This window comes from Notothenia rossii (assembly GCF_949606895.1).
Source record: "Notothenia rossii genome assembly, chromosome: 11".
In the NCBI taxonomy this organism is placed as follows: domain Eukaryota; kingdom Metazoa; phylum Chordata; class Actinopteri; order Perciformes; family Nototheniidae; genus Notothenia; species Notothenia rossii.
The window spans coordinates 58,011,851-58,020,880 of NC_136910.1; the positions used below are offsets into that span (position 1 = coordinate 58,011,851).

Sequence of the window (9,030 nt, forward strand, 5' to 3'; positions counted from 1 at the left end):
ACACAAACTGAAGGGATCCCCTGCCTCTCTCTGACAATCAGTTTAACTGCAGAGCTGGTTGACAGGTGACTCTCTCTCTCTCTCTCTCTCTATTCAATTCAATAGCTTTATTAGAATAAATAAAGCTCTGTATAGTTGCAACATACACAAATACATATAAACAAACTGCTCAAATATCTCTCTCTCTCTCTCTCTCTCTCTCTCTCTCTCTCTCTCTCTCTCTCTCTCTCTCTCTCTCTCTCTCTCTCTCTCTCTCTCTCTCTCTCTCTCTCTCTCTCTCTCCCACGCTCGGATAGATGTCTGTGCATCACTGTTTTAGAGCCAAACTGCTTATGGTTGCTCACACAGCAAATAGCCTGCAACAGCGTTTATTTCAAGACTTCAAACACAGCCTCAGACTCCCCCCTCCCTCCTTTTCTCTCTCTCTTTCTCTCTCTATCTCCCTCCCTTTCTCTCCCTTCCTCTCTACCCCCCCCCCATACTCTCCTCCTACGAGTCGAAAACAAGCCAGAGATGCCCAGAAACACGAGTTGTTTTTGCAGCGTTTTACCACAAACTCCTGTCCTTGTGATTGGACCAAGAGCGCAGAGGACATGCAGCGTGTGTGTGTGTGTGTGTGTGTGTGTGTGTGTGTGTGTCGCTCTACCTCCTGCTGAGACGCGGCTCCACAGCAGTCCGATCCACATCAGCGCGGACACCGAGCGTCGGTAGCGGAGCGACGGCATGGCCACGGAAGCCGGTCCGGAGACTGCGGGGGAGGACAGGGAGAGAGAGGGGGAGACTGTGGGAGTAGATGCTAAAAAAAGGGGGAGACTGTGGGAGTTGATGTTAAAAAAGGGGGAGAGAAACTGCGCTGGAAAACAGTCAGCGATGCAGGGGGAGATCCTGACTGAAGAGAGCCTCCTGCTTTCTGACTCAGATCCTCCTCTCTCTCTCTCTCTCTCTCTCTCTCTCTCTCTCTCTCTGTGTGTGCATCCCGCTCACTGCACCGCCTACCCCCCCCCACACACACACACACACACACACACACACACACACACACACACACACACACACACACACACACACACACACACACACACACACACACACACACACACACACACTTCATCTCAATGGTGGCAGAAGTGCTCAGAAATTGTACTTGAGTAAAAGTAGAAGTACTCAGATCTTGTACTTGAGTAGAAGTAGAAGTACTCAGATCTTGTACTTGAGTAAAAGTAGAAGTACTCAGATCTTGTACTTGAGTAGAAGTAGAAGTACTCAGATCTTGTACTTGAGTAGAAGTAGAAGTACTCAGATCTTGTACTTGAGTAAAAGTAGAAGTACTCAGATCTTGTACTTGAGTAAAAGTAGAAGTACTCAGATCTTGTACTTGAGTAGAAGTAGAAGTACTCAGATCTTGTACTTCAGTAAAAGTGGAAGTACCAGAGTGTAGGAATACTCTGTTACAGTAAAAGTCCTGCATTCAAAATGTTCCTCAAGTGAAAGTAGAAAAGTATTCTCATCAAAATATAGTGAAAGACAGTAAAAGTAGTCGTTGTGCAGATTGGTCCATTTCAGAATAATAGATATGATATGTTTTATAATGATTGATCATGAAAGTGTTCTCAAAGCTGGTAAAGGTGCATTGTGTGTGTGTGTGTGTGTGTGTGTGTGTGTGTGTGTGTGTGTGTGTGTGTGTGTGTGTCAGGGTTGTTGGCTGCAGCAAAGATCAGGACACACTTACATAAGATGGAGAGAGAGGGAGGTCCCGTATAGTGCAGATTTACTGGTGAAGAGGGGATTTTTATCAGTGTGTGTGTGTGTGTGTGTGTGTGTGTGTGTGTGTGTGTGTGTGTGTGTGTGACTTACGATCCGTCTCATCCCGAGCTGGTAATCTGCGTAAGTAGCTGTATTTCTCTGCAGAAAATACTGCAATCCAGAGCTTTGGAGACTGCAGAATAACTGTATTTAACTATTATTTATTTATTTATTAATATGTATTCCACAATGTTTTCAGAAGTTTTTTATTTGTCCTGCAACGGGGACAATAACAGATACATTCAGCACAACATGGCAAAAAAACCAAAGAAGCAATAGTTAAAAAAAAACAACGAATATTTGTTGTCCAAAGCTGACGTTCGGGAGTTCTTTCTGCGGATTGATATGACTGCAAATAGTCCCTTGAGCCTTTTACTTTTGGTAATTCAAGTTAAGTAAATTAAGACTTTTACTTGAAACACTTTTACAGTTCAGTATTGCTGCTTCTTCTTCCGCTCCATGTTGGTGTGACAGGCGTCCTCTCCTCCTGCCTGTCTGTAATGCAGGACAAGAGGTTATGAATTATTCAGCGGTATTACTTTATAGAAAAAAGCTCTTGAGCCAGACAGACAGAAACCAGAGTGTGTGTGTCTGAGAGTGTGTGTCTGTCTGAGAGTGTGTGTGTGTCTGTCTGCAGGGGTTTCTCATAGTAACACACTCACCTCATTAGACGCGGTGCTAGAGCAGCACTTTCACTCCTCTCTCTGCATGATTCTTCACTTGTAACTTCGAGCTGCTGACACATCCAGATGTCTGCTGAGGGGGAAAACAAGAGCGTAAACATGAGGAACTGAAGAAACCCAACACACGGGACACGACTGGAGCACAAAGACCACATCTGATGTGTGTTGCATCCACTGGGGATATGAAGGAGGCAGCAAACAGCAAAAGGATTTATTACTATTTACAGCCTAGTGGAATACCAGATTCTGATTGGTCGATTTGGACATTCTGAAGGCTGTTCATTTTTGCTAACAGACCGTTGCTAAGGATATCAGAGTGTTGCTAAGGATGATCAAGGGACTATTTGCACTCATATCAATCCGCAGAAGGAAGTCCGGTCAATTTAATGTTAGCTGTGGACAACAATCATTTGTTTTTATCCATCAGAAAACAACTTGCAATACTTTAAGAAGAAGACAGACAGGAAGTAAACACTAAAGGGAACAGTACAAGAAGACAGACAGGAAGCAAACACTAAAGGGAACAGCAGAAGAAGACATACATGAAGTAAACACTAAAGGGAACAGAAGAAGAAGACAGGCAGGAAGTAAACACTAAAGGGAACATCAGAAGAAGACAGACAGGAAGTAAACACTAAAGGGAACAGAAGAAGAAGACAGGCAGGAAGTAAACACTAAAGGGAACATCACAAGAAGATAGACAGGAAGTAAACACGAAAGGGAACAGTAGAAGAAGACAGACAGACAGGAAGTAAACACTAAAGGGAACATTATAAGACAGGCAGGAAGTAAACACTAAAGGGAACAGTAGAAGAAGACGGGAAGTAAACACTAAAGGGAACATCACAAGAAGACAGACAGGAAGTAAACACTAAAGGGAAGAGTAGAAGAAGACAGACAGGAAGTAAACACTAAAGGGAACAGCAGAAGAAGACATACAGGAAGTAAACACTAAAGGGAACATCAGAAGAAGACAGGCAGGAAGTAAACACTAAAGGGAACATCAGAAGAAGACAGACAGGAAGTAAACACTAAAGGGAACAGAAGAAGAAGACAGGCAGGAAGTAAACACTAAAGGGAACATCACAAGAAGATAGACAGGAAGTAAACACGAAAGGGAACAGTAGAAGAAGACAGACAGACAGGAAGTAAACACTAAAGGGAACATTATAAGAAGACAGGCAGGAAGTAAACACTAAAGGGAACAGTAGAAGAAGACGGGAAGTAAACACTAAAGGGAACATCACAAGAAGACAGACAGGAAGTAAACACTAAAGGGAACAGCAGAAGAAGACGGGAAGTAAACACTAAAGGGAACATCACAAGAAGACAGACAGGAAGTAAACACTAAAGGGAACAGTAGAAGAAGACAGACAGACAGACAGGAAGTAAACACTAAAGGGAAAAGAAGAAGAAGACAGGCAGGAAGTAAACACTAAAGGGAACAGTAGAAGAAGACAGGAAGTAAACACTAAAGGGAACATCACAAGAAGACAGACAGGAAGTAAACACTAAAGGGAACAGTAGAAGAAGACAGACAGACAAGACGTAAACACTAAAGGAAACATTATAAGAAGACAGACAGGAAGTAAACACTAAAGGGAACATCATAAGAAGACAGACATGAAGTAAACACTAAAGGGAACATCATAAGAAGACTGACAGGAAGTAAACACTAAAGGGAAGAGTAGAAGAAGACAGACAGGAAGTAAACACTAAAGGGAACAGCAGAAGAAGACAGACAGGAAGTAAACACTAAAGGGAACAGTAGAAGAAGACAGACAGGAAGTAAACACTAACAGGAACAGAAGAAGAAGACAGACAGGAAGTAAACACTAACAGGAACAGAAGAAGAAGACAGACAGGAAGTAAACACTAAAGGGAACAGCAGAAGAAGACAGACAGGAAGTAAACACTAAAGGGAACAGTAGAAGAAGACAGACAGGAAGTAAACACTAACAGGAACAGAAGAAGAAGACAGACAGGAAGTAAACACTAAAGGGAACAGTAGAAGAAGACAGACAGGAAGTAAACACTAAAGGGAACAGTAGAAGAAGACAGACAGGAAGTAAACACTAAAGGGAACATCACAAGAAGATAGACAGGAAGTAAACACGAAAGGGAACAGTAGAAGAAGACAGACAGACAGGAAGTAAACACTAAAGGGAACAGAAAAAGAAGACAGGCAGGAAGTAAACACTAAAGGGAACAGTAGAAGAAGACGGGAAGTAAACACTAAAGGGAACATCTCAAGAAGACAGCCAGGAAGTAAACACTAAAGGGAACAGTAGAAGAAGACAGACGGACAGACAGGAAGTAAACACTAAAGGGAACAGAAGAAGAAGACAGGCAGGAAGTAAACACTAAAGGGAACAGTAGAAGAAGACAGGAAGTAAACACTAAAGCGAACATCACAAGAAGACAGACAGGAAGTAAACACTAAAGGGAACAGTAGAAGAAGACAGACAGACAAGACGTAAACACTAAAGGAAACATTATAAGAAGACAGACAGGAAGTAAACACTAAAGGGAACATCATAAGAAGACAGACAGGAAGTAAACACTAAAGGGAACATCATAAGAAGACTGACAGGAAGTAAACACTAAAGGGAAGAGTAGAAGAAGACAGACAGGAAGTAAACACTAAAGGGAACAGTAGAAGAAGACAGACAGGAAGTAAACACTAAAGGGAACAGTAGAAGAAGACAGACAGGAAGTAAACACTAACAGGAACAGAAGAAGAAGACAGACAGGAAGTAAACACTAACAGGAACAGAAGAAGAAGACAGACAGGAAGTAAACACTAAAGGGAACAGCAGAAGAAGACAGACAGGAAGTAAACACTAAAGGGAACAGTAGAAGAAGACAGACAGGAAGTAAACACTAACAGGAACAGAAGAAGAAGACAGACAGGAAGTAAACACTAACAGGAACAGAAGAAGAAGACAGACAGGAAGTAAACACTAAAGGGAACAGCAGAAGAAGACAGACAGGAAGTAAACACTAAAGGGAACAGTAGAAGAAGACAGACAGGAAGTAAACACTAACAGGAACAGAAGAAGAAGACAGACAGGAAGTAAACACTAAAGGGAACAGTAGAAGAAGACAGACAGGAAGTAAACACTAAAGGGAACAGTAGAAGAAGACAGACAGGAAGTAAACACTAACAGGAACAGAAGAAGAAGACAGACAGGAAGTAAACACTAACAGGAACAGCAGAAGAAGACAGACAGGAAGTAAACACTAAAGGGAACAGCAGAGGAAGACAGACAGGAAGTAAACCCTAAAGGGTGTCACTACCCGATCTGCCCCACTGCCCGATCTGCACGGCGCATGTGCGAGATGGTCCGCCATCTTTGACAACTACATACAGCAACTCTAACTTGACACAGTGGCGTTTGGCAAAGCAGAAAAAGAACACTAAAAAAACCTGACAATATTAATCTGAACGAGAGAGATGAGTTATTGTTATTACAACGTGACTTCGCTATTATTTAACAACTACTTTTATTGGGTCATTTCATTGGGTTAAGTACATTGTCAGAATAAGTGAGAAATGGATTTAACTTCTGTTAGACAGCTATCATACATACTGAAGACATATTGACTGTGATTGTATGCAACATGTATGGCATTCATCATTTATATCTAATTACATTAACTGTGAATGTCCTTCATTTTATTTCAAATCAAATAACAAAATATTTTTGTATAGATATTTGAGACGTTTATGACTCGCGCATGCACGATGCAAATAGGGCAGCCGTCTAGACGTCTAGAGTTGCCGTATGGAGTTGTCCAATATGGCGGACCATCTCGCACATGCGCAGTGCAGATCGGGCAGGGGGGCAGATCGGGTAGTGACAAAGGGAACAGCAGGGTTGCGTTCCGATAATCCAAAAATGAGCTCCTAAGTTCTAACCCTATCTCCTATTCCTTGACCTCTGAGTGAAACATCACGGGGTCAAGGGATAGTGGATAGGAGAATTCAAAAGGACTTAGGAGAAGAGACTGCGGTACTTTAGAGAGTCCAAATGCACTTTCACTATCCGACGTATTTATGATGCGCCAGCGGACGTCATTGTGTGCGTCTGCTGCTGTGGGGAAACTATGGAAACTACAGTTTTCTATACAACGGACTACAACATGGATGTTTAATAAGAACGAGGGACTCATCTAGAGACTCTGCACCGTGCTCTGATGCTGTTGCTATGCTTTATGAACAACAGAGAAACATATTCTTCATGACCAAAGCTGGAATTGAAATAAAAAAGGAAAGTGAAACTTATGCTCGTCACCCTCTCCCTCCGGTCCACATTAATACAAATGATCCCAATACGTATGATTGTATGAAAAGATCTTAAAATCAATACAAATGTATTTATTATAAACGTAAGTCCTTAACAGCTATCACTGTGTATATCATTCAAACATCTTTTAAAAGTTGAACAACCCCCACACAGCTCAGTGAAATGTTGACTTTATTTGATCATTTCAGTAAAAACTAACGTTCATATTTCTCTTTTTGATTATAATACTGATGAACGTTCAGAACAAAGCACTTTGGTAACTTACCACATACGTTTTAAAATGCTTAATAAGCACCGTAACTTTCATGATATCATTTCTCCGTCATAATCGGTTGTTTCCGTGAACGGCCGACTGTTGTGTGACGGCAAATGCTGCGGCTGCAAGGCATTGTGGGGCAGCATTTTCTCCTCTCCTTTCGGTGAAGGAGGTCCAGTGGTTCCTAAGCTAAAGGAGGTTATAAAGGGAGTTTGAAACCTCCTTTCCTTTCATTTGGAGAATTGGAACGGCACTTATCATGGCTGCCACTGAGGGACTTCCGGGTCATTTCACTCAGTTAGGAAGGTTCCTAAGCTAAATGGACTATTGGAACGCAACCCTGGAGAAGACAGACAGGAAGTAGACACTAAAGGGAACAGCAACATTTTAAGTGTCTTTTCAGAGTGGCTATTATTACTTGAGAAAAATACTGAAGTAGCCTACTCTCTTTCAGCATTGAATGTTCAAACTCTTGATAATTGTGACCTGGAAAAACCCTGATATTGTGCAAGGAAGCCAAAGAGACTCAAAACGACTGCAAAAAGAGACCAAAACACCCCAAAGCTGTGTGTGTTGCTCCTCTGTAGGTAATGGAGCCCATTGTGACTGAAACAACATCACATCATCTGCATAGGGATATCTGCTGTGTTCATCATCCTGAGACTCTGAACAGGGTCATTGTCCACATGAAAAAACTCCCTGATTTTAGCGTGTGTGTGCAGAGACAGGCAGTGTGTGTGTGTGTGTGTGTGTGTGTGTGTGTGTGTGTGTGTGTGTGTGTGTGTGTGTGTGTGTGTGTGTGTGTGTGTGTGTGTGTGTGTGGAGTGGCTGTCTGCCAACATTGCACAGCGCTGTCTCCTCCATCTCCGATCACCAAAGAATAAAAAGGATTAGACAACGCGCTTCAGACGGAGAAGAGATATCATTATTTCTGTGAAATGCACACACACACACACACACACACACACACACACACACACACACACACACACACACACACACACACACACACACACACACACACACACACACACACACACACACACACACACACACACACACACACACACACACACACACACACACACACACACACACACACACACACACACACACACACACACACACACACACACACACACACACACACACACACACTCCCTCCCTCCAGCTCACTCGCTGTGTCATCCATCCTCATCCCTCCGTCTATAACCCCTCCCCTCTTCTTCCATCTTACCCCCGATCCCCTCTCTGTTATCTCTCGACTCCCAGTCCGCTGGTTCTCACGCTGCTGCCGTTGTGTGTGTTTTCTCCAGATTCACGATAAGTCTCCGCAGTGTACGCCAGGGGTCACATTGACACACACACACACACACACACACACACACACACACACACACACACACACACACACACACACACACACACACACACACACACACACACACACACACACACACACACACACACACACACACACACACTCACACACACACACACACACACATCTGCTTTTTAAGATTTTCCGAGGAGAGTGAACAAACAAGCTAAATACAGCGGAGGGGATTCTAGTCATGACACTGAGAGCAGGCTGCAGCGGGGAATGAGGACACGGATAAATAAAGATTTGCTACGAAAGTGCAATCAGTTACGAAGAACAGACAAAAATCTCCGTTAGGTGTGAAAGCAAACCCTATAAACTATAAACTCTACTTGTATTTTGCTTTGACACCATTAAAATGCTTCTTTTAGCAAGTATTTACTGAAAACACGTTTTTTTTTTTACCCACAATAACTAGTTGCTCTTAAAGTTTTTATTAGGGAAATAGTGAAATATGGTAATATATGACACATTCACCAATCAGGATGATCGTAACTCTGATTACAGTAATTGTCGTTCCCTAATCTGATGATATTTAAGGATTTATTGTCATTTCTATTGTCAAAAAGCAGTTCAAACCGGGTTTCTTGGTTGTGT

General features: G+C 42.5%; 1 long non-coding RNA gene across 1 annotated transcript; it reads right to left on the reverse strand.

Moving 5' to 3' along the window:
• Positions 1-1,766: 1,766 nt before the first annotated feature.
• LOC307024933 lies at positions 1,767-7,286 on the reverse strand. The gene is made up of 3 exons (XR_013804027.1): positions 7,062-7,286; positions 2,466-2,559; positions 1,767-2,298 (listed from the first exon to the last, which is right to left on the reverse strand). It is a non-coding gene; the product is annotated as an uncharacterized lncRNA (long non-coding RNA).
• Between the last annotated feature and the right edge of the window lie 1,744 nt (positions 7,287-9,030).